Source organism: Puma concolor, chromosome E4 (assembly GCF_028749965.1).
Source record: "Puma concolor isolate L17-30 chromosome E4, mPumCon1.1.hap2, whole genome shotgun sequence".
Classification (NCBI taxonomy): Eukaryota; Metazoa; Chordata; class Mammalia; order Carnivora; family Felidae; genus Puma; species Puma concolor.
The window spans coordinates 41,018,082-41,044,468 of NC_141683.1; the positions used below are offsets into that span (position 1 = coordinate 41,018,082).

General features: G+C 42.2%; 1 protein-coding gene and 1 long non-coding RNA gene across 3 annotated transcripts in view; both read right to left on the minus strand.

Annotated features, from left to right (window-relative positions):
• Positions 1-26,387, minus strand: part of PTPN14 (protein tyrosine phosphatase non-receptor type 14) — a 174,276-nt gene that overhangs the window by 137,265 nt on the left and 10,624 nt on the right. The gene's annotated exons all lie outside the window — the stretch shown is intronic.
• LOC147572616 (uncharacterized) lies at positions 2,286-7,068 on the minus strand. The gene is made up of 2 exons (XR_015246329.1): positions 4,370-7,068; positions 2,286-4,128 (listed from the first exon to the last, which is right to left on the minus strand). It is a non-coding gene; the product is annotated as an uncharacterized LOC147572616 (long non-coding RNA).

Here is a 26,387-nt window from a genome sequence, read left to right on the forward strand (position 1 = left end):
TGCACATAAAATATTTCTATCTGTTGAGCACCAAACATACCTGACTTCACCTACTCCAATAAGGTTTGCCCCGTGCCTTTTTACTCATTTATTTTAGTTCACAGGTGGTTCTCTGAGCTTCCATAGTAAGGACAAGCAAGGTTCCTGGGACTCCAACCACTCTGATCACAGAGCTTTCTCGTTACTGAGAAGTCTGAGAAATAGTTGGGAGATGAGTACCTTTACCAAACTGCAGGATTAGGAAACGAACAGTAGACACTGCCAATGACGTCACCACTTCCCAGCTCCTCCCCACGCGTTATAGAATGTGGGCAAATCAACCTGAGACTAAAGAAAAGTCTTCCAACTTACATTGTAACTGTAAAGCAATTGCCACTGCCTCCCCCCGATCCCCACCCCTGAGACCTTCACACTGCGGTCAAGGGGCCAGAAAATACATGAGGACAGTGACCTCACTCAATCGCCGTGTAGCCAGACAGGGAGACTTTTTGTCACCGCTGCATCGATGCACTAGCCCACCCTCCAGGAATGCATTGCTGCCTCAAACATACCATTATCGAGAACCAGCTACTCATCAGGGGCTTCCGAGGCATTATTCTTCCCTAATCCTTACAGCCAAGTGCGGGAGGTCTGTGTTCTTCTCCATGCACCAAAACCAACCCGTGCCCCCCATCACCTTCCCATGGAGGTCACATCCAACTTGAAGCAAGCAGACAAAGGACAGGCATCACAGAAACAGGACTTTCAGGACCAGAAAGTCCACAGACTGATGTTCCGGCCCCACCTGTTAATGTAAAGGGTAGGACACCCATCGGCCATGGAACAGTACTCAAGCATTTCCACTACATCACCTATTTCCAAGGCACCACTCTGCCTTGGTGACTGGGAAACGATCGTAAATGAGGCATGGCCCCAGCTAAGGCCAAACCCAATCACTAAAAGACCAACAGGTAAACGGGTAAAGCATACCCCAAAATAAGGGACCGGTCTGCAATTTGGGGACTCTTTCTGCAGGAGGTTAAGGTACATACTGAATCAGAAGGACAGCAGGAGTACCTTGGGTTAGGGGAAAAAAGTAGCTACGGCAGGGTAAGGAAAAGCTTTTGGTGATTACGGCATATAGAGGGTGAAGGAGAATGAGGATCCTAGGTTGACCCAAGCACTCTGTTTAACTCAATAGGAGGTGGCGCCATCACCAAAGTAAGAAACGCAGGAAAAAGGAACAAGTTTGAGGAGAAAGCCAATGAATTCTGTTTGCGCCATTCTGAGTTGAAGATATCAGCAGTCAATCTATATGGATAATCCAGTAGGCAGGTGGAATGGGGGGCCCCAAAGAGAGAGAGGTATGAGTTACCGGGCAGCTCACGGGAGTAGTCTTGAATATGGCTGTGAAAATAGATCCAGATTACACCTACATCCAACGGGTGATCAGTGGAGGAGAACCTTCAAAGGACAGTGAGGGAGAATACCCGGGGTAGGAAAAGGAACGTCAGTGGGACCCAACAGAGTCATGCTTCAAAGCGGAGGCTGTGGTCAATGTCAAACTCCAAAGGAAAGTCCAATGAGATACAAGCTGAGAAATATGCACTGTGGCCATCGGGAGATGTCTGGCCCGACTGCCCATACAGTGTCCGAGTACATGGAGCCCAAGCCTGAACAGGAGACGCAGCCAGACCTCGGAACAGTCTCAAAAATCTTAGCTACGAGGGAAAGAGACCAGTCTTTTTTCATTTGTTTAATTTAAAGAGTTTATAATAAGCAAGAAATATTCCAACACAGACCAAACTGTCAGTTCCGAACAGATTTACAATGAATTCTCCGAGGTAAATCTAAGCCAGAGAGACACTGGCCATGTCCGCCATGCATCCTTAGATAGGAGACAGCAGACAGATGACCGTGAAGAAAGGAAACTAAGAGCATTATTACAGAGGTTTCTAAGGAGGAAAAAAAAAACAACACAACTAGGACCCTAATAATGGGTTTGGAATCATTAATACAGAAGCACAAAATCCTCAGCCAAGCTTTTTTTTTTTTTTTTTTTAACATAAAGGCTATTTCTAATGTTTATAGAATGGTCTTAAATAGGCAAGAGCACCAAAAGCTTCAGGTGGACATAACAAATGGAAAACCGGAAACTACATCTTTGTGGTGGTGGCATTCTACCAGGTGACTGCCACTTGTTAACTAGGAATGAGGGGACTGACTTCTTGGAGACTGACATGCACCCAGCCTGAAGCAACCCCACTGAGGGGAGGGAGACCTCCCATTTCTCTTTGCTCCCCCTTTTTCTTTTCTTTAACATTTATTTATTATTGCGAGACAGAGAGACACAGAGTGTGAGCAGGGGAGGGGTAGAGAGAGAGGGATACACAGAATCTGAAGTAGGCTCCAGGCTCTGAGCTGTCAGCACAGAACCCAACGTGGGGCTCAAACCCACAAACCGTGAGATCATGACCTGCGTTGAAGTCAGTCGTTTACCCTACTGAGCCACCCAGGCACCCCCCCCCCACGGCTTTCTTATTTTTTTAAATGTTTATTTATTTTTAAAGGGGGGGGGTGGGAGGGCAGAGAGAGAGGGAGACAGGATCCCAAGCAGGCTCTGTAGCTGTTAGCACAAAGCCCAACATGGGGCTCGAACTCATGAACTGTGAGATTGTGACCTGAGCCGAAGTCAAGTCAGACACTTGACCGACTGCCCAGGTGCCCCTTGCTCCCCCTGTTACAAACATTTTACCTTTTCCCAGGCCAGATGACCGGTCCCCCCAAATGAGAAAATCTCACAGCCATGTGCAGCACAGCCGACTAAAAGAACCTGTGAGCTAGCAGGGGCACTACTTATTGTGGTTGTTTTAACACCAAAGAGAGGGCCATTTCATCCTGGTCTCTACACAACTGTGATGGAGTTAAATGAAGATTCAGCAGCCATCATTCTAGTTGTCCCTAAAAAGGGACACACTATTCATGGATACCACCTGCTTTCTTTGCAAGAAATGAGTCATGAAACTTCTGTGCTGTGTAAATTTTATGTGCAAAGGGAAAATTAAAAACCTTCACGGTGTCACATATCTAAGCGAACAAACTATGGAAGGTATATGGTCTTAGTCAAAGGAATGGTTTTAACCGTTATTCATTCTGAGCAGCGGGTCTCAGCAAAGATTAGGCGTTGTGTCTGGCAGGTTGCAGGAGTTAACCATGAATCTACTGGCCAACAACAGCCCCCTCCCCCAATCCTTCCCCACCCTCCAGGTCTGCAAAGCAGACACTGGCAAGGCAGGAATGCCTCCTGTTTCTAAGGCTGCAGATACGGTTAATCCCACATCAATGCCCTATCAGTAAAGGACATCTCAGAAGTCAAGACCTCAGCGTATGTACCTTTTTTCAATTAACCCTGAGTTAGTAGGGGTTCACCCTAGAATATTAAATTCTAGAATGAAATCTTCAAGAGGTGTATATAACACCTTTTAACCCTAAAACTACAAATGAGCTGTCACAGAGTTAAATTTACCCGTCTTCAAGATTTTGGGGGTTTAGACATTAGCATTTTCACCAGATGGATTATGACTGACTTTCTTTTGTTCTAAGCAGCACCAGCTAACGGCAGAGTGGGAGGAAAGACCATTTATTTACTTTACTGTTTTTTTTTTAATATTTATTTACTTTGGAGAGAGAGAGACGGAGTGGGAGACAGCGAATCCCAAGCAGGCTCCGCACTGCCAGCACAGAGCCCAATGCGGGGCTCGAACTCACAAACCATGAGATCATGACCTGAGCTGAAGCCAAGAGTCAGACGCTCAAGCGATTGAGCCACACAGGCCCCTCCTAACTCTCCTTCTCCATCTCCCTTACCCTCCACAACCTAGCCACAAAACACTTAATCAGATTCCACAGAAAAGTGCTCTTAGGATGAAAAGCGGGCCCTTCGTGCTGCACAAGTAGCTAGAATAGTGCATGTACCCTGACACTACTGAATTGTATCCTGCAAAATGGTTAACACGGTAAAACCACAATTCTTTTTGAAGATTTTTTTAACCGCAATTCTTGAAAAAGAATTTTTAAAACAAACAAAAAAAAACAAAAACACCAGGAATGCTGGTCTGAAAACCAACTCACACTAAAGGGATTTTTAACCTTTTTTTTTTTTTAATTTTTTTTTTTTCAACATTTATTTTTGGGACAGAGAGAGACAGAGCATGAACGGGGGAGGGGCAGAGAGAGAGGGAGACACAGAATCGGAAACAGGCTCCAGGCTCTGAGCCATCAGCCCAGAGCCTGACGCGGGGCTCGAACTCACGGACCGCGAGATCATGACCTGGCTGAAGTTGGACGCTTAACCGACTGCGCCACCCAGGCGCCCCATGGGATTTTTAACCTTTTAAGTAGATCTGATACATATACTTAGCTAAAAAGTGATCTGGTCTGGGATAGGAAGCAGCAGAAAAACCTAAAAGGGAGCTGGGGAAAGCCACAGAGCAGAGGTTGAAAACTGGCTGCCTAAGAGTGTAATGTGGCCCCATATTCATTCATTTATCTGTTCAACCAGCATCCACTAAGCACCAGCCACATGCCAAGGGCTGTTTTAGGTGCTGGGCATATAGCAGTAAACGGAACAGAAGAAAAACCTTGCTTACATTCTGATGTTTTGTGTGGCCCAGATAGTTTTAAACTTTGAAAATGATGCCCTTACTTAAAAATCACGATGTTTCACACAAAAATACAGATTTCAATTTGCTCTTTTTTACGTTTATTTATTTTGAGAGCGAGAGAGAGAGAGAGCCGAGGAGGGGCAACGAAGAGAGAGAGAGAGAGAGAGAGAGAGAAGCAGGCTCTGCACCATCGGCCCAACATGGGGCTGGAACTCAAGAACGCGAACCGTGAGATCATGACCTGAGCTGAAACCAAGAGTCGACACTTAACCAACCAAGCCGCCCAGGTGCCCTCAGTTGCTCTTGAAAAGAAGATCTGACTGCATTGGCCCAAATTTCAGCCTAGCAGCAAGGAGCCAGGATTGAAAGTGACTGCCCACTGACGGGGGAGCCCTCTCTGGTTTGGCCGTAATCTCCTCCACTCCCCACGTGACTACACGTGTGCTCCATTCACTTATGCTTCCGACCTAGCCTTGTAAGTATTTGAATCTTTAATCTGCGCTGAATTTTGTGCTCAGGTTCCAAGTCAGGCTTCAGAGTCTGAAATCTGCACTTGCCGTGACTAGCTATTTGGCTGAAGCGAAGATGCCTTCCTCAGTTTCCTCATCTGCAAAATGGGGTACAATAACAATGGCACCTATTTCATAGGGTTGTCACAAAAATTAAACGAGGCGATGTATGTAAAGGGTTTAGCACAGCGCTTAGCACCAAGCAAGTCCTCATTAAATCCTTGCTTTTCTTATAGCTGGTTGTGTTTGTTTTGACTCTTATCTTCACCATCATAATTATTAGTATGACTGCAAGAGAAACAATTAAAATACAGAAGGAATTCTGGGGCACCTGGGTGGCTCAGTCGGTTAAGCATCCGACTTCCGCTCAGGACACGATCTCGCAGTGCGTGGATTCAAGCCCCATGTCAGGCTCAGTGCTGACAGCTCGGAGCCTGGAGCCTGCTTCGGATTCTGCGTCTCCCTCTCTGTGCCCCTCCCCTGCTTGTGCTTTGTCTCTCACTCTGTCTCTCAAAAATAAATGTAAAAAAAAAAAAATTCTTTTTTAATTAGAACAAAAAAAATAAAATATGGAAGGAATTCCAATTGTGAAAGACTCCCTCCCTGCACCATCCCTGCCCCCAACAGTTTTTCTTTCCTGTCTTCTTTTTCATACAGGATAATTCTGAGAGTCTATTACCACCTGAATGTTCCCCCAGCCACAAACTCCAGTGCAGCAAGCATATCCAGCATACAACCCCTGGGAGCAAAATTAATAATCTGAGATTGTCCTTAAACAGAATAAAACACCCCCATTTTAGAAAGCCACAGCCTAGTGCTTGGTATAGTCTCTCAAGCTCTCTGCAAGTATATCATGAAAGGGACCATGAACTTATGGATGGCGTGCTGCCTACAGGAGCCCTCCTATAGGGTACATGAGAAACTCTGGGCTCCTCACTCACCAGCCCACAGACCGTATGCGGAAAAGTTTTCCAAAACTGCAAAATGGGCTGAGAGAAGTCATCTGCAGATAGGAAAGCATGAACCAGTGGTTTTGCAACTGAAAAGTTCACCCAGGGGATTTGTTAAAATGCAAAGCCACTCCGGGGTGCCTGGGTGGCTCAGTCGGTTAAGTGGCCGACTTTGGCTCGGGTCACGATCTCACAGTTCGTGGGTTTGAGCCCCGCATCAGACTCTGTGCTGACAGCTCAGAGCCCGGAGCCTGCTTTGTATTCTCTGTCTCCCTCTCTCTCTCTCCACCCCTCCCCTGCTTGCACTCTGTCTCTCTCTCAAAGACAAATAAACATTAAAAAAAAAAAAATTAAAATGCCGACCTCAAGTCTATCACTAGAGAGTGTGATTCCCCCTGTCTGGGGTCCCTTGCAGGAACCTTTATTTTTTTTTAATGTTTGTTTATTTTTGAGAGAGAGAGAGAGAGAGAGAGAGAGAGAGAGAGGGAGAGAGAGAGAATCCGAAGCAGGCTCCAGGCTCTGAGCTGTCAGCCTAGAGCCTGACACGAGGCTCAAACTTACAGACCACGAGATCATGACCTGAGCTGAAGTTGGACACTTAACCGCCTGAGCCACCCAGGCGCCCCAGGGACCTACTTTTAACGAGCGCCTGGCGGGCAGAGCTGGGGCTGCTCTGAGATGCCAAAGTGTACCCGCACGTCTTTTGTCAGATCCAACCTTTCCCCCATCACCCCAGCTCAAACCAACTGCTGCCCGGTGCTATGCTATGCGTGACATCACACACTTAAGACTCCAAAACAGATGTGCCGTGTGCCCTCAGGACCCTCATATATCGGAGGATGTGAGCACCCCTAAACTCAGCGTGAGCACCAGAACAGGCTCTCGAGGCACGAGCGTACTAGTGAGGATGTACGCAGCAGAAGCCCTCAGCCCCGCTCAGTGTCCTGGCGGTGCCCTTCCCTCTGCCGTCACCATCCGTGGCAATGACCCAGGAGCAGAACTAACTGCAAGAAAAGAAGTTCTTCTTCCCAGTATCTCTTCTAACATAGTAAAACGGACACATGGCCCAGGGAATGGCATCTTTGCAATCAATGCCTTTTGACCAGTTGGCTAGCCAAAACCGCACAGATCATAAAAGCAGGAAGTATACCTGCACCTCTCTCCCCAGAGAAGCTAGACTTACCCCACCCACTCCACTCCCACCCCCAGGTTCTCAAGAAAAGTCTCGCTGTATTGGTGCACGCGTGAGCCAACAAGCCCAGTCACAGAATGGGGACAGACCATTTGCCTCTCCAGGTACCTCGCCCTTCCCATCCACTTCTGAGTTAAAGCCATGGCACTAAACCAGTGGAAACAACTTCTCTATGATGTTTGTTTTGTTTTGTTTTGTTTTGTTTTGTTTTTGTTTTTCGCAGGGACAGTCTAAGAGGCCGAGGTGAGTATACAAATCGGAAAGTAATCCACAGCATGTCAGATTACTGTTTACCAGGGTAACAGTGACCAGTGAAATATGTTGCTGTCCCCATTGGAACAAGTTTAAAAGGGTCATCACTGCCAAATGTATGCCAGGCAGATAATATATTGGCCAAAACCCCAGCATTTCTATAAAACAAATGGTTTATTAAGATATGTTGCCTTTCGAGGGGTGCCCGCGTGGCTCAGTCAGTTGAGCGTTCGACTTCAGCTCAGGTCATGATCTTGTGGTTCGCGAGTTCGAGCCCCACGTTGGGCTCTGTGCTGACAGCTTGGAGCCTGGAGCCTGCTTCAGATTCTGTGACCCTCAGATTCTCTCTGACCCTCTCCTGCTTGTGCTCTGTCTCTCAAAAATAATAAATAAACATTAAAAAAAAAAAAACTTAAAAAAAAAGAAAAAGATATGTTGACTTTCCTGCTGGACACCATTCTTGCCATATAAGCACCAGAGCAGAACAAATACAAAACATGGTTTGGTAAAGTGTGTTTGAAGTTACCCGTGTTACTAAATGCTCTCCAGCTGATCCATATTGCTACCAGGCCTATACGTATTTATTTCCTTTGGGGATAGAATCAAATGTTAATGGAAAAGCAGTGTATGTTTGAGAACACTAGGTTAACTTTGATACAAGGTCAAAAACAAAAACAAAAACAAAAAAAAACCCTCAATGTGACACAAAGGTAGAAGGATCCACCTAGAAAATTTCTAATCTTTCCGAATAGAAAAGTCACACACGTTCCTTTGTTGCCATCACATCCCAGCTTAAAAGCAATTCCCATTCTTTACCACCATCCACACCCTTCAGCCACCACCACCCCCGCTCACCCCAAGCACCAGGCATACTGGGCTCCCAGCTTCCTCGTAGGCCCTGCATGTAGGTGTCCATGCTCTACGACTCTCAAAGCCCATGCTACCTCTCTCTTTCTGGCGACATTCTTGCTCTTTTTCCTTCCTGGAGGTCCCATTCAGCCTTTCAGACTCAGCTCCTTCCTTTTCAGCTAAGGTTGTCTCATACCACCCAGGCAAATGCAATCAGTCCTGCCTTTGCAATATTTTACTCAAACTGTTTATAGAGCAATCGTCAACCCCGCATATCTACTTCCTTCTGCCTCAGTAGCGCTCCCATCTCCATTTCTATGCAAGCACGGCAGGTGCGCGATCATTGTTTTCCCAAAAAGCAAACTTCACGTATGCATTAAAGAATGCACCATAGGGGCGCCTGGGTGGCGCAGTCGGTTGAGCGTCCGACTTCAGCCAGGTCACGATCTCGCGGTCCGTGAGTTCGAGCCCCGCGTCGGGCTCTGGGCTGATGGCTCAGAGCCTGGAGCCTGTTTCCGATTCTGTGTCTCCCTCTCTCTCTGCCCCTCCCCCGTTCATGCTCTGTCTCTCTCTGTCCCAAAAATAAATAAACGTTGAAAAAAAAAAAAAAAAAAAAAGAATGCACCATATTTCTTCCTTTCTGAAATCATTATTGTGCTAAAACTTAAGGAACCTAAACAGAGAAAGGCAAGCGCTTTCTCAAGGATATCTCATCAGAACGCTGGCCATCAAGGTTAAGACTAAAGACAAAGTCAGTCCATCCATTGCATTTAAAGAAGCAGCTTCACCAAACTGAATGGGGATAACATAGTTAAAATAGCTAAAGAAATATCGCTTAACCACCCACACCCAAAAATCCTATCACAGCACTCACCAGGAGCCATAAATGAGAAGAGGGGAGAACACAACAGCAAGGCAAAACATATCTTTCTTCTGAGATGAAATGGAAGGGGGAAAAAAATGGAAGCGGGAAGAGGAGGGCAGGAAAGAAAAGACTTAAAACATATTAGGTTTGTAATCAAGTCCTCTAAAAAAGGGACTTAAAATACAACGAATTTATAATGAAATCCTTTAAAGGGGCGCCTGGGTGGCTCAGTCGGTTGAGTGTCCGACTTCGGCTCAGGTCATGATCTCGCGGTCCGTGAGTTCGAGCCCTGCGTCAGGCTCTGTGCTGACAGCTCAGAGCCTGGAGCCTGCTTCAGATTCTGTGTCTCCCTCTCTCTCTGCCCCGCTCCTGCTTGCACCCTGTCTCTCTCTCCCTCAAAATACATAAACATTGAAAAAAAATCCTTTAAAAGAAGGAACCCTGCTTTGGTATCTTCTCATAACTCCTAACCTACCACTGCCACTTCCCCTAGCAGTACAGTAAGTTCTCAATAATGCTTGCTGATCCATAATAGACAGAAGTAACCTCCTCATATATTTTAACAGTGTCCAGCGACAGTCTGAAAAAGAGAAATGCCCAAATAATATGAAAATCTTAGATACTAGAGCATTCTTATTTGTGTAACAGGCTAACACCAAATTATTATTTAGAATAATAATTTATTATTATTGTATATAATAATTTATTATTGTATATAATTATTATTTACCATTATTGTATATAATAGTTGTTTATTATATGCAATAATTTCTTATTTAGAATAATAATAATTTGGTGCATATGACTAATTGTTACTCACTAAATCTACCCTGCCTATGCTTCTGCTAGATCACAGAGATAACTGCTTGTAGAAAGGAAAGTTCTTTCAAATTAATCTGGATTATTAATATTCATACAAAGAGTTTAACCCTCTTACCCCAAGACATCGTTTATTTGAGATACAAAAAGGCAGGGCTGTCAGGGAGGAGTTAAAACTCTGCCCATTATTTGGTGGAGACAGAAGAGGAAGATGAACAGCCAGGCTTCAGGGAAGGAAATGAGGGAGAAGTCTACAGACCCCAGTGCTTATCATGCGTCAGGCCTTCTGGGTAGAAAACATCATGGCCTTCTTATCTAGAGGCACTGTCTTCTCCCCTTTTTAAAAATTCTCTACAAGCTACACCTAAATCATTTTTTAAAGTATGGTAACAATAAAAATGAGAAAACGTAAGAAGGTTTTAGAATGCTTTTCCTTTAAATCCAACTGTGGTAAGCAAGGATATTGAGTCATCAACTCCAGCACAAGAGAAAATACAGAATGCATTAAGAATGATGACAGAGAAGTTTTGGGTAGAGGAGGTTCAAGAAACAGAACTGAGAAAGTCCAGCAAAACAAAATTCTAAGACTTCAGGACGGCTGGAATCTAAAGCAGGATGGCAGGTGGTTCCGCAGCAGGTGCGAAGAGAATGAGGACAATGGCATTCCTCGTGTCCACCATGACCGCTGCACTGGAGATCCCGATGGCCATCTTTCCACAGTGGGAACCAAAGAGCGGACGAAATGCACTCTAAAGGCCCCTTCCAGTCCCCACTTTTACTGTTCTGCATGCCTCATATACTCTCCTCCATCACTTTGACTTGTTGAGTTTATTGGGATCGGTCTTGTGATTAAGAGGCTTGTAAATAAATACAAAACATTTCACCAGTTCACTCAAATGTTTTATTGCCTGACCTCCTGCTTGGAGGTTACACATGGAGCTGATGAAAAGAATGTCATAAGCATTCTTTTCCACCCACCTGGACGAAATTGTTATTTACCCCAGGCTAGTGTCTCCTTAAAGGAGCTCAAATGCCTGCCTTGCTTTGTGTAACACAGGGGGAAAATAAAGCAGATTCACAATGACTGCCAGGGCCACATGTCATTTCACAGAAGGAATTTTAGGGGTAAAGAGTCATCTGTTTTCCTAACTTGAGAATGAAGTTTATCTTTGGAAGTGGCAGTTAAACAAAAACAGAACAAACAAACAAAAAACCAAAAAGGCAGCCAGATGCAATCTAAAAAATCGTTTTCTTGAAAAGACATTAATCAGTACAAGGTTCATGGTATACATGGCATGTTAAGTAGTATCAATAAAAAGACCTCTCATATAAATGCGTGCACATGTAAGCTGTTTTCATAAACTATTTGGCAAGCCCTTAATTAGTGGCAAAAAGGACTTCTTAGCTACCTACTTGAGCTCTGCCACAGAAAAGAGCTTTTTGAAAAGACAACAAATACTCTGAAAACAGCAGATCCCTCTCGTGTGTGAAAGGCACGTTTAAATACTAACTTAATGACAGTGTCAATAAATAGAAACAAAAAAGAACAATAAGAGTTAACGGGAAAAATCTCTTAAAGGTGAAAAAGGAGGCAGTCAGAAAAAGCGTCGGCGACATTGAGCCTACACGTGTTTCTCTGTATGTCAGAGGCACCTAAAACCATGCTTCGTGACACTTGTGTGTTTTGTTTATATTTAAGTTCAAAAACATAGAAATCAAAGGCTTTGGGGATCATTTTTTTCTCACCAGTTTGAGAGATTTCACATCTCTCAACTTCACATATAGCAACTTAAAGATCCAAAACTAGCTTTAATTAAATATGGAATGAACAATTTGGGGGGGTGCTATGATCATTGCTAAGGCAAGCTTTAGACCAAAGGCATGTCTCCCTTTCAAGAAGGATATAGCCTGCAAAATGACTGACCAACAGCTAATTCAGTGGACTCGAATAATCACCTACGTGCAGAATATAAACATCCAGGGGCACCTGGCTGACTCAGTCGGTTGAGTGTCCAACTTTTGGCTCATGGTCCGTGAATTCGAGCCCAGTATCAGGCTCTGTGCTGGCAGCTCGGAGCCTGGAGCCTGCTTCAGATTCTGTGTCTCCTTCTCTCTCTGCCCCTACCCTGCTAATACTCTGTTTCTCTGTCTCAAAAATAAACATTAAAAAAAAAAGAAGAATATAAAGATCCAGACCAGTAGAATGTAACTAAAGAATGCATAGGCAACACATGCTTTATACCCAGGTCTGAAACAGACTCCCTTTCCTAATTACATTTGTCTCAAACAAGCATATAAAAATACAAACAAACAAACGAACAAGTAAGATTCCTTGAGTTTATACCAAAGAGTGCTATGGAAGAAGTTGCCTAGAAGTGTGGTTAGCACACTCTAGGCTATTTTAAATAAAGAACATGAAAAGTGTACATGAAGACACAAAGAAAAAAGAGGAGAAAGAAACAGGGGAGAGGGAGAGGGAAGAAGGGAAGGAGGGGGAGGGATGATAAGAAAGCTGCAAAAATTGTACTTGTAAACCACAGATAACCAATTGTGAAATGAAACGTCACGGCATTTTTAGTGATTTATTGTGCAACTTTATGTTTAATATTTAATAAAACTGCACGTGATATCAATTATATTTAAAATGTTGCCAAGACAAGACTGAGAAGAAAAAGGAGACAGCCACTAGGCCTATTAAGAAGCAGAGAAACACCAACTCAAGATATTTTTAAATTGCAATGGTGATCGGGGCCAACTGTGTTCAAAAATAATGAAACTTACTCTGCCTTTTAAGACTCAATCATACTTATGAGGCATCTATGCATCTAGGAGACTAAGAAAATATTAATCCTTGGGTGATTCTGACATTTTCACAGTACAGGATCTACGGAGACAGGCATGATCCATTTTTATAGAGGCAGTGACCTTGGACCTTGCATCCAAAGGTCAACATAATCTCTCACAAGAACACACCTGCTTCCCCCCGCTCCCCACCATCTTCCCATTTTCCTTACACAACCTTTATTGGTAGTCATTCCTAACCAAGTATGAACCCAGAGTAATCACTATTAACTGGCCCCATGGATTTGACAACTGAGGGCTCTGTGGGCAGTTTCTGTGCAGGCTCCCGGGGGGAATGGGAGCCCTGGTGTCTCATAGCATTTCCCAGGCAGCTGGTCCCAGGAACACTGGCCACCACTACAAAGCCTGGAGCCCTTCCTCCTGCTGGGGCTCCTGCCTCAAACTTCTGTCACTGAGCATACAGCTACAGATCTCTTTTTGCACTGAAATAGTATTTAAAAGAGTGCCTTCATTCTAGAGTACGCTACATAAGAGATAATGGGCTTTCACCAGCTAGCTGAGAACGTAAGCACAGTTTCCATAGGGAAATCAATTCTTGGTTTCAGGCTAATTGATTCACAAACTTCTGGAACACTCTTTGATAAAGTGACACCAGAAGTGGAAACACCATGTTTCAAGGGAGTAAAGGCCAAAAAGAGTAATTTGTATCAATTAAAAACAAACTCTGTGTCTGCGGGTCTGTTTTCACCTGTGTCTGTGTGTGTATCTGTGTCTGGAATTAAATAAATAAATAAATAAATAAATAAATAAATAAATAAATAAATAAATAAATATTTTTGGTTAAATTAAAACCCAGTTAAAGTGGAAAGTAAGCAACTTAAGGTACGCTTTTAAAAGTATGAAAGGACTCACGATATAATAGGTTAAAGGAGAAATACCATATAAATACTGCAAAATCTATTTTTTCAGACAACAGTAGCCCCTCCCCCATTGTGGGGGCTACAATGACCTCCAGCAGATTCCTGAAACCTCCAGAGAGAACTGAACCCTATATACACCATGTTTTTTTTCTTATACATACATATCTATGATAAAAGTTAATTTCTAGACTAGGAGCAGTAAGAGATTAACACGATAATAAGAAAACAGAACAATTATAACAATATCCTGTTATGTGACTGTGGTCTCTCTCTCTCTCGAATATCCTATTGTACAAATATCCTATTGTCCAGTGCACACCCGTCTTCTTGTGATGATGTGAGACGACAAAACGGCTGAGACGAAGTGAGGTGAGTGACACAGGCATTGTGACATAGGGGTAGGCTACTACTGACCTTCTGAGGGTAGGTCAGAAGGAGGGTCCTCTGCTTCCGGACCGTGTGACCGTGACCATGGGTAATTGAAACCTGCGGAAGCCGAATCGCGGGTAAAGGAGGACTGCTATGCGCTCCTGTCCAGCAACCCCTACATAAAAGCTACCATCCCCTCTGCTTGGATTCAATGACCCACCTCACAATCATCTTCTCTCTTCTCTCTTGTCCATCACGTACTGCTTTCCAGACTAGACATTTTCAGCCTAGAATCTGAAACAGCCCTGAGTGTCTCCGGTTATTTCAAAATGAGTTATGAAATTCTCAAAACAGATCAATGTAATAAGCATGTGCTATAAAGAAATCGGCAGTGTAGGGTGTCAGGAAACCTCAAACCCTGGAGATGATGTTGCAATTCCCAAAAGGAAACAAATCACAGCTCAGGAGGAGCCAAAGAGGCACATAAGTGACACCCAGCAACTTCAGACACTTTGAAGATGAACACAGTAACAGCAATACCGTTAAATCTCTGCCAAGAGACCTGAGAGTCATGCCACACTGTCATGAAAGGTAACGTTTTGCAGAGGGCAATGGACAGACAGGAGAATATGTATCCTTTTCCACAGGACAGAGAGACTTCTGCTAATTCCACTCATCACCTCACCCCAGCGATTTCCAGTCTTTGACAGGGCAACCTTTAATACTATATAGAATCACCTCAACAACCACAGTGAAGCTCTGGACATATAGCCAAACAAAATCAACATTAATTTAGATGAATGTAATAACAAGTATATTACATACATTTTAACCCCATCTTTAAAAGTTTTTTTTTTTTTAATGTTTGTTTACTTTTGGGAGACAGAGAGACGGAGCACGAGTGGAAGAGGGGGGCAGAGAGAGGGAGACACAGAGTCCAAAGCAGGCTCCAGGTTCTGAGCTGTTGGCACAGAGCCTGACGCGGGGCTCGAACTCATGAACTGTGAGATCGTGACCTGAGCCACATCCACGCTTAACCAACTGAGCCACCCAGGAGCCCCTTAACTCCATTTTTCATAGGAATGATCAGAGGTAAATGCCACAGAATCATGGAAATAAAATGAACTATCACTACAAAAAATTTTGAAATTTAAGATTTAAATATGCAACTTGAATCTATTCCTAAATCTATTTTAGGAATCTATTCCTAAATCTATTCCTAATCCAAAAATGAATCAGACAACTAGTAGTTTCTTCTGAGAAGGGTAACAGCACAGAGGTTTCCTTCTTTGCTCTGACCACAAATTCAACCGCAGGGATGAAACAAAACGTTTTCTAGAACTACTAAGTTTTCAAAGAAGTGTGGAGTTAGGAGCCTAAAGAATCATACTCTATTAGACCGACTAATTCCTGATGAAGACAAGGAAACTGAGTCATGAGTCACTAAGTAACTTGCCTAAAACCAAAATAGCTAATTAGTAGCAGAGCTAGGGACTCAGGTTTCTGAAATTCCACAGGAGTGCCCTTTCCACTATACCACGTGGAGGACGACGGGGGATGGTTGGAGAGTTTGCAAAAACTCAAAATGGACGTGGCCCATTACACATCTGCCCAGAGTGGTTTCATCTTACATGGCCTAAGGACTCTCATGTAACAGGCTAGAGTCACTTCGTAGTGCTGCTGCCTTTTTTAATGGTAGTGGCTTTTTTTTTTTTTAAGACATATGTGTGATCAAACTGATTAAAATCAAGTTGGAATTAAAGTGTACACATACCAACAGTAATCCAAATACCATTGCAAGAAGTCACTGGCTTTCTGGGCCAAACAGTAATTTATGGAAAAAATATCCATAGAATGGATGTTTTTAATGGATCCAATTACCAGTACAATAGGCACAATAAGGAGACTACCTTTAGAATCTGTTTAGTAAGGACCTGAGGTCCCCAGACATTAAAACAAAAAAATATATATAAAGACCACTAGCTTTAGTAGAGAAGTTCTTCGAGCACTGCTCCCAGAAACAAAATACAGCAATGAAAGGACCCAAGATTATACCCCAATGCTGACTGACCCAGACGCAGCAAAGAAGGAGAATTCTGATTGGCAGAACGTTAGAAAATCCAGGGGGCTTTTCTTCCTTTTAGGCCTGGGATAGGGAAAGACATGACAGGTGACAGAAAGGGGGTTGCAGAATAAAACAGAACATCAGAAGAAAAGGAAGTAATGAAGCGGCAGAGAGAACAGGTGATGTTAAGGGGAAGGCAAAATGGTACACTTTATCCAAGAGGGTAGTGGGAAAGCACGTGCCATCAGCAGAAGAGAGTTTAGTCAAGACATAAGAATCAGACTAGACGGTTTAGGGTATCTGGAGATTTCCATGTGGGTGCAAACAGCGGCTTCTGTCTATATCAGGGCTGGTCTTTTGCTTTGCCCATTAAAGAACTTGATTTTCTGAGTTCAATCAGGACCGACCAACGCCAACTGAAAAACTATACCGAGAAGTCTAACTGTCAATGGGACTCAGCTCATTCTCAACCCAAAAGGTCTAATGTCTGGGCAAATCGGTTTAATACTCAGAAATTCTGAAGAGAGGGGATTAAATCACTCGACCTACTGTAACTAAGACAAGACTAGCCTGTTCACACATTGATGCTTCTGCTGCCTGTTCAGGGTGGCCTTTAAACATTAACTACATTTTTAACTCTTCTTTTTTAGTATTCCTTGTGGCTGCCACACACTCCTAGCGGTACAACAATATTTCTTTCTAGCGGGTACATCCATGATTCTGAATAGTCATGTATTTCAAAAATGGACTGGATTTTATAGTAGCCCAGAAATGCAGGCTGAGACATACCTAACCAATCACAGTCAGTCAAGTGGAAAAATCTAAAAGGTAGATGGGAAAAGCAGTTAAGCAGAGCTTGCAAATCTTTGGGCCAAATGCAGTTTGTGGTTTTTAAATTTTTTCCTCTGCATAGTGTTTTTTTCCCCAGAAAAACCTCAGTAAACAACATCTAAAAATCAATAAAGTGCACATAATGGTGAATGGTTACAATATTGAAAATGCTAACACTGATAAGCACTTCTCCTTAAAGCTCAATTAATTAATAAATATTTAATATTAATCTATAAAACAAAACAATGGCTAAATACAAACCATATCAGTTATAAAATCTGGTAGCAGACGGTAAAATTCTTAAGTGGTTTTGCCAACAAAAAAAACATAAAAATGTGTACATTATTTGCCATGATGCATTAATCCTTCTCCTGGGAATTCAACCCAAAGGAACAGTCCAAAGATGAAAGATGCTACCTGACAAAGATATTAATGGCATTTTATTTATAATAAGCAAAAGCCCTGGAAACAACCCACATAATCAACAAATGGAAAATGCTAATATAATGTATTATTAATTCAGTGGATTAGTTACACATCTGTTAAGGGCACCTGGGTGGCTCAGTCCAATGAGCGTCTGACTTCAGCTCAGGTCATGATCTCACTGCTCATGAGTTCAAGCCCCACATAGGGCTCTGTGCTGACAGCTCAGAGCCCGGAGCCTGCTTTGGATTCTGTGTCTCCCTCTCTCTCTGCCCCTCCCCCGCTCATGCTCTGTCTGTCTCTCAAAAATAAACATTAAAAAAATATACACATCTGTTAAATTTATACATTCATGAAGACTCTAGAAACAGGAAAACTATACCTAGTGGTATATGTGGAGAAAAGAGCAGAATAAAAAGTGTTCTCACACTATATTATTGTATGAGCATTATTCTATACAAAGGGCATGTTTATAGTTGCACAGTTAACAGAAAATTTAGAAAGAATATAAAAGGCAGTGGCTATGCTATCATGGTAGAACAACTGCTGTCAAGATTCGTGATGCATTTTAAAAACCAAACTATGGTTGTTTTAAAAAATGGGCTTCAGTGTGATACCCACAGTCGTAAGAGTCAAGAATTATGGGTCCTCATCCATATGTCACAGATACCTCATCACAAGCAAAGTATGCGTTTGTGAGACCAATGTCCTCAAAATGGCAAAGAAGAGAAGACGATGGGTCATTCACAAATGTACTTGTGAAAAAATGTACTTGTATTTGGTAACTGAGCACACAAGCAAATCAGAGTGTGTTGCCTACACTTTCCTTGGGGATCTGCAGCAAAGACATGAGGGAAATTAAGTGGGTTTTTGCTCCTGCCCTCTTTATAAACAACCTCAAGCAACTCATGGACATCAGCAAACACGTACTAATTACTATAGGATCAACACACTGGATCGTAAGAACCGCAAATTTGTCCTACGTCTACAAAAGCCATGGGTTGCGTTCAACATTCAATGTTGGTGAAAAACAGATGGATGCAGGTATGTTACAACAGTCTGGTAGTCACAGGTCTCCTTAAGTAAACAACTACCATGTTTTGTCTGACAATCACCCATCAAGTTAAGTCATGCATCTTCGTCTATTTGGGCTGATACATTAAAATACCACAGGCTGGGTAGTGTATAAACAACAGAAATGTATTGCTCATAGATCCGGTGGCTGGAAGTCTGAAATTAGGGTACCAGCATGGTCTGGCGAGGGCACTCTTCCAGATCACAAACTTCTCACTGCATCCTCAAGTGGCAGGAGGGACCAGGGAGCTCTATGAGGTCTCTTTTAAGAAGAATTTTTTTAACGGTTATTTATTGTTGAGAGACAGAGAGAGACAGAGCACGAGCAGGGGAGGGTCAGAGAGAGAGGGAGTCACAGAATCTGAAGCAGGTTCCAGGCTCTGATCTGTCGGCACAGAGCCCGACACGGGGCTCAAACCCACGAACCCAGAGATCGTGACCTGAGCCGAAGTCGGATGCTTAACTGACTGAGCCACCCAGGTGCCCCTATGAGGTCTACTTTAAAAGAGCACTAATCCCATTCATGAGAGCCCCACCCTTGTGACCTAATCACCTTCCAAAAGTCACATATGAATTTCGGAGGGGGGGGGGGGGGTGGTTGGGGTGCCACATTCTGACCATAGCACCACATCAGTGGATCCCAATGGTAGGCCACCATTCAGGCTTGGAGGAAAGGAAAATGGAAGAGAAAGGAAGAAAGTACTGGAAACAGGGTACCATTGTACAGGGTCCCATAGGTGGGACCTTCAAACCAGAGCCAAACACTATATACACATGTAATACATCCACATCCTTCTCCTCGACTCTCCCACAATCCAGTGAAGCAGAACACACAGCAAGTGTAAGTGCTTCTTTTGTCTTTAAAACTATAAGCAGCTTAAGAAACCATTTACAATGAGCAGGACAACCTTTGAGAAGAGCTCAGGAGTAACCTCCTTTTTATAAATACAACCTAGATACGTAACGATTCAGTATAAACCAGCATCCTATCTTACTGCACTGATTTTTTTTTAAGTTTCTGAAATTACTTGGTTTCTTCTGTATTAACATCCTTACCCTTACCTACTTTGAGCCTCAGAATCCAGTTTCCCCAAATGATTTACCTGTTATGAAAGCACAACTTCAGGGGCACCCGGGTGGCTCAGGCAGTTAAGTGACCGACTTTGGCTCAGGTCATGATCTTGGGGTTTGTGGGTTCAAGCCCCACATCGGGCTTTGTGCTGACAGCTCGGATCCTGGAGCCTGCTTCGGATTCTGGGTCTCCCTCTATCTCTCTCTGCCCCTCTCCTGCTCGTGCTCTGTCTCTCTCTCAAGAATAAACATTAAAAATAAACAAATAAATAAGCAAAACTTCATAAACCAATGAGTCCTCACCTTCCAAAGAAATTTGCAAAGAATTCCCAGAAGACGTAATGTAATTAAATTGTAAATTAAATACACAAAATGTAATTAAATTGAAATAGGAAAATATTTCAGGAACAAAACCCCAGAGACCTTCAAGGCAAATCTATTCAAAGTCCTATGTCTTCAAAAGTAATCTGAGTCTTGATATTCACACAATTAACATTCTAAATATTCCTGCTCTGAACATCCTGCAGTCAGCAACTACTACTGTTCAAATAAACTCGGCTTCACACACGGATGTCTGGTTCACACATCATCTTGCTTCTCCCCCACTTGGACTTGCTTCCCACTGAGCTGTAATATTTCTTACAAGCTTTACCAGGCTGTGTCTCAAAACACAGAGAATGGGTTTCTCAGTTCAGAGGATTTTTGACATTCCTCTGCTAAATGAGGTGGGAGGCATTTGCATTGCAGTGGTAGTTGCAAAATCCAGCTATCGCTCCCAAATCTCAGCACCACTTCCCATCCCAACACTCTCTCTGTCTCTCTGTCTCTCTCTCTGTGTCTCTAGGAGCTCTGGATTCGGTGGCCTACACATTTCTCTTATCTGCTCTGCAAGTCTACCTTGCCTTTGCTGGGATGTCTCAGAGCTTCATATGAAGAAATGTAACCAAGGTTATTTATGGGTAGGTCTAGATAACACTATTTCTAAACAGAAGCCAAAGACAAGTATACCCAGCGGGCAACATGACACTTGTAAAGTAAACCAAGTGAGAGGATACGGTTGGTAATAAAAAGTTTTAGTTTACAGTTTGAGGGGGAAAGCTATAGGAAAATCTGCTTCTTAGGTTTCAGTGGGTATTTTCTGCTATCTAAGCCATACGCCATAGGAGAATCTGAAAACCATGGAATTAAAGTTATCCAATGTTAGGCAACAGGATAATTAATACATCCGCCCTCCTAAGACTTAAAATTTGTAACAAAATTCAGCAATTTAGATTTGGCCATTTACCCAGTTGGTTTGGCCAAATGGTTTGGCCATTTACCCAGTTCCATAGTAATTATTACTTATGATTTGACTCCAAGATAAAAATTATAAAACCTCGTATCAGTTTTCATTTTATTTTTGTCACTGTTTTGTTTTCACATAAGGGTAAAGATGTATTTCAGTAAGATACAGTATAGTAAGAAAAATATGAGACCAAGGAAACAAAGAAAAGGATGAAAATGACCTTTCTTTTTATTTACAATGGCCTTCAGAAACCAGGAAAGAAAATGATAGATGGCCTTTGTTTTATTCAACTAAAGAGGTAAATAACAATATGTTCTGAAAGTTTCTGTCTTAAAATACCATCATTAGTAATTACAAAAATCAAACTGTAAACAATTATGAAACCAACAAAATGAAGATTTAAAAACCCAGCACTAGCAGAATAGGAGGAACACTGGATACTTAAATATTAATGATGGTACTATAAACTGATAGTCTTTCTAGAGAGCAATCTGGCCACCTGTAACAAGATCTACAAGCAATTCATGCTCTCTGACTCAGACAGCCTACTTTGGAAACCATAGCCCAAGAAAATATTCTCCAAGTAAATAAATGTAATTTGTTCCACGATGTTTGTAACAATGCTATTTACAATGGTGAAAACTGGAAACAATCCAAATACCAAACATTAGGGAACAGTTACGTCAATGATGGTATAAAAAATGGATCACCGATCCCTACCCTTTGGTCCCTTCCTGTAATGTCCCCCTCTACGTCCCGGCGACTTGCCTGGGAATCCTGTGGAGTGAGTGTAGGCCCCTGACTCATTGAGTCTTTGGCTTGGCCACGTGATATACTTTGGATAAACTGGACATGAGGAGACAACATATTTGCCACCTCCAGACAACAGTTCTAAGTGGGACTGCATGCTTCTCACCATATTCCTGTGATCAGCCTCGAGAACAGAATGTCCCGGATGGGGGCTGTCCTTTAGCCTGGGTTTCTGAGTGAGAAGACAGAGGAGCAGCACCAAGCCCAGTCAAGCCACCAAGAGCTGCGGCACATGCACAGCACTCGCCTAACATGGACGAGGAGCAAACGTTTGCTGTTTTAAGCCACTAAGATGTTGGAACCCTTTTCATAACCATAGCAAGAACTATGACAATACAATAGTCCTCAAAATACAGCAAGTTATAGGAAAACATATATTTGAAATAAGCTTGTGAAAATGTAGAAGACAATAAAAAGCAGATACCAATGACATCGAGATAAAAATAAGGCACGAAGTTAACTTAGAAGGATGTAATGGTTTCTAATTACAGCAAAACCTTGGTTTGCAAGCATTAATTCTTTCCGGAAACAAGCTTGCAATCCAAAGCACTCGTATATCGAGGCGAATTTCAAGAACCACTGGTTCAGTTGTGATCATGTGACATTTGAGGGCACGTGCTATTCATACTGCAAGACATCGCTCTTTATCAAGTTAAAATTTATTAGAAATGTTGGCTGGCCTTGCAGAACACTCACAGAACAAGTTACTCACAATCCAAGGTTTTACTGTGTCACTTTCTATCAATGAAATATGTACTCATATAGATCTTTAACTCTCTTTTATTTTTTTATCTTAGAGAGAGCGCAGGGGAGAGGGAGAGAGACAGAATCTTAAGCAGACTTCACACTCAATGCAGAGTCTGACACGGGCTCAATCCCATGACCCTGGGATCATGACCTGAGAGCTGAAATCAAGAGTCCAACGCTCAACAGACTGAGCCAACCAGGCACCCCTAATTTCCTTTCAAATGCTACTTTTATGTAAACATATCTTCAATAATTCTATTCATGTCATATTCGTGATAGCAATAATTCGAACGCACTTTTTCTGTATTAAATGATGTAAAGACTAGTGAACACCTGCATCAAAAGTGAACCTACTGTGAGGATTATTATTCAGTCTTTGAAAGTATCAATTTAGAGCTCATTCAATTCTTTTGTCAGACTATAAGAAAGGGAACTATAAGAAACAACAACAATAACAACAAAAGACAAAAGCAAGACTTATTTGCTGGGATAATCTACTTCCTAGGCAGAAAGCAAGATCTGAAAGAATATCAGCATTTGATAATAAAGTGTTACCTTTCAATTTGCCTTCACGACCTATGTTTAAAATTCCACTTGCAGGATTCAAGAATCTTAAAAAAATGTTCATCATAAGAAACAATCTGACAGACATTTGCCAGAAAATAAATTCAATGAAAATAAGCTATTAATGTGAAGATCCTATCATCTTCTATGGGATAGCAAGAAATTTAAATGTGTGTATTTTCAGCAATAAAAAAATAATAAAAGGGGGCGCCTGGGTGGCTCAGTCGGTTAAGCATTTAAAGCGTCCAACTCTTGATTTCAGCTCAGGTTATGAGCTCACAGTTCCTGAATTCAAGCCCTATGTCCGGATCTATGCAGACAGTGCAGAGCCTGCTTGGGATTCTCTCTCTCTCTCTCTCTCTCTCTCTCTCTCTCTCCTGTGCTCAAGCTCTCATTCTCTCAGAAAGAAAGAAAGAAAGAAAGAAAGAAGAAAGAAAGAAAGAAAGAAAGAAAGAAAGAAAGAAAGAAAGAAAGAAACTTAACTACAACTATAAAAATATATCCATTTGTGAGCAAAGACTAAAATATGAAAAATATGAAAAAATTTTAAATAGCTAGAAATAGACTTGTAGGTAGAGTTTTAATTTTTTTTTTTAGCGTTGTAGTTATTTCAGGGCAGAGATTTAACGCTTATATTTACAAAATCTGTACTTGCTATGAAATACATCAATGTCTCTCAGTTAAAAAGCCATCAGAAGTGAGCTTCGAGTTTCTAAAATCAAGTTCTGATAAGTATCTTCCTCAGTAAGGCAACCTTGGACTAGTAAACGAAGTGTATCAAACATAACGTCAGCATTTCTTGATTACGTGAGATCATTCTCAGGAACATCAATTGTGCATATTCCCTAAGTCCAAGATGATTGATTATCTGCCAGTACTGGGGAGGAGAATGTATGCCCTCCATAGACCCTCAACCAATAAAGAACTGCTCTGGATCCATTTTAAGGAATGTTGTCTCTCTTGCCTTTGGGAGGCAGTGATGCAGAATGGTTACAAGTAGGAGCTCTGGATTCAGGCCCAGATTTGCCTCTCAGCTCCATCATTGACTAGTATTTGCATGTCAATGGTGTGACACAGAAAACTAGTACTTACTAGTTGTGGGATCCTGTCCCTTAGCCTTTCTAAGCCCTGGTTTTCTCATCTACAAAATAAGTCTGTGAGAGTGCTTACAGAGTTGTTGTAAGGATCAGAAAGATAATCCACGTAAGTGCTTGACAAAGTACTTGCGCACCATAAGTAGTAAATAAATGCCAGCTAATACTAGTCTCCATCTGGTGGTCATCTAAGGTGTCATCAGGCTTGCTCCTTACCATCACCAATAACTACTGCTAATTTCTCCATCCACTGGCCCTGGGTCCTCTAAGGCACCCCTCCAAACGAGGCCTCCCAGGAATAATCTGATTCCTATCGATAGCAGTGCTATCCAAAAGAAATGTAATGTGGACCATGAATGCAAGCCACACAGGTTATTTTTAAGTTTCTAGTCGTCACATTTAAAAAGCAACGCACAAGAAATTAATTCTAATAGACTTTATTCAACTCAATATATCCAAAATATTATTTCAACATGTAATCAATTTTAAAATATTACGTTGTTTTTACATTCTTCTCCTTCTTCTTCCTTTTTTTTTTTTTTTGTACTAAGTCTACAAACTCTGGTATGTATTTGAGACTTACGTCTGCCTGAACTCAAATGAGGCACATTTCAAATGCCAGTCAAATGGGGCCAGTAGTGACATTATTAGTTTGCTTATTATTTGAAAGATTATAACCACAGAAAGACATCCCTTCCTTGAAAAACATCAAAAGCCATTTACTGAACAAACTGATGGATGGAAGAAAGGAAAGAAAGAGAGAGGAAGGGAGAAAAAACAGATGTTCCTGACCAGCACAGACCTGTGGGCCTAATGTCATGCTTAGGAGCTTGATCTATGGGGCCAGAGAGAACGGGTTCAAATCTCACTTCTTCCACGAACTAGCCACAAGACTTTCACAAATAACCTCTTCACCTCCCGTATTTCTCGCGGACAAGCTATGGATAAAAATAACATCTCTTTCATAAGATTGTTATGAGTTTAAAGGTTGTAGAGGGAAAGGAGTTTCCATACATAAAGCTCTGCTTTGTAAAAAGGTCGCAAATGGGGACAGGAAACAAATGATGACGGGGATACAGAGCACATCACCTTGAGGTAATAAAGGGGCCATGGTGGAGGAAAAACTGATCATGTTATAGCCACAATGCCTTGTTAAAAACGCCCCGTTACACAAAACAACTTAAACAGTGGCAGCTATTAATAAAATGATTGCAATGACTTTTCTGAAGCCCTCAATGGTTTATACCTCGTTAGCCTGCCTGCTTTCTTCTTGGCAGGATCACAAGCAAGGGGGGAACGGGGGGAGGAGGGGTGGAGGGGAGGAGGGGAGGAGGGCTGATTGCCAGAATTGGGAAAAACCAAGATTTTTCAGTAGTGCCAGCTTCTGGCCTCAATTAGACGGGACCACTGACTACGCCTAAATCTCTCCTCGAAGGATGTGGTTCCTATAGTGCCGTGAATGTAATCTGAATATTATCCTCGGCCGCATCAATACATAAAACTAGACGAGATGTTTACTGTTCCTGAAACTTTCCTGAAAGGCAGTTTTGTGAACAGATTCCTGATATTTTGTTTTAAACCTGCTCTTCTCCTGTGCTCCCATCCCTCCAAGTAAAAATCCAATTAATTAGTTTTTAAAAAGTTAGGTCTGGTCGGCTGATGAGGATTTTAGATATTTATCCATCTTAATAATCTAAGTCACCGTACTCTAATTTATGTTGAGTTTCTTAGAGATAACAGTCAGGACTTCTCTATTCCAGGGACCTTCTAAACCAAACTTCCTCTAGAGAGAAATAATCAGTGTCCCTTGAGATTACATGTGTCTCATAAAAGCAAATTAAAAAAAAAAAATAGGTCCTTACTAAAATGAATTCAGCTTTGACACACTTTTGTTTACTGCAAGACTTCTTGGGAGTCTTTAACAAATTCACATACACAGATTTCAAAGTGCTATGTTCATCCACTATTACCATTTTACCAGCCTACAAAAGAGAAAAATAATAATATGAATTGAGAACCAAATGATAGGGAGAGAGCCTAATTATCCCATGGAAATAGGCATCCTTTACAGATCTTTGCACTGAACTTCTGGCTTGACGTGCTGCTGTGCTGTGCATTTCTCCCTTTTATCATCCCTGATAAATATCAATCTTGAATACATATATAGTAATTAACCCATCAGGAGCCTCCAAATGAAGACAATTTATTAGAAAGGGAGGGAGAAAGAAAGGAAGAGAAAGGAGCAGAGAGAGG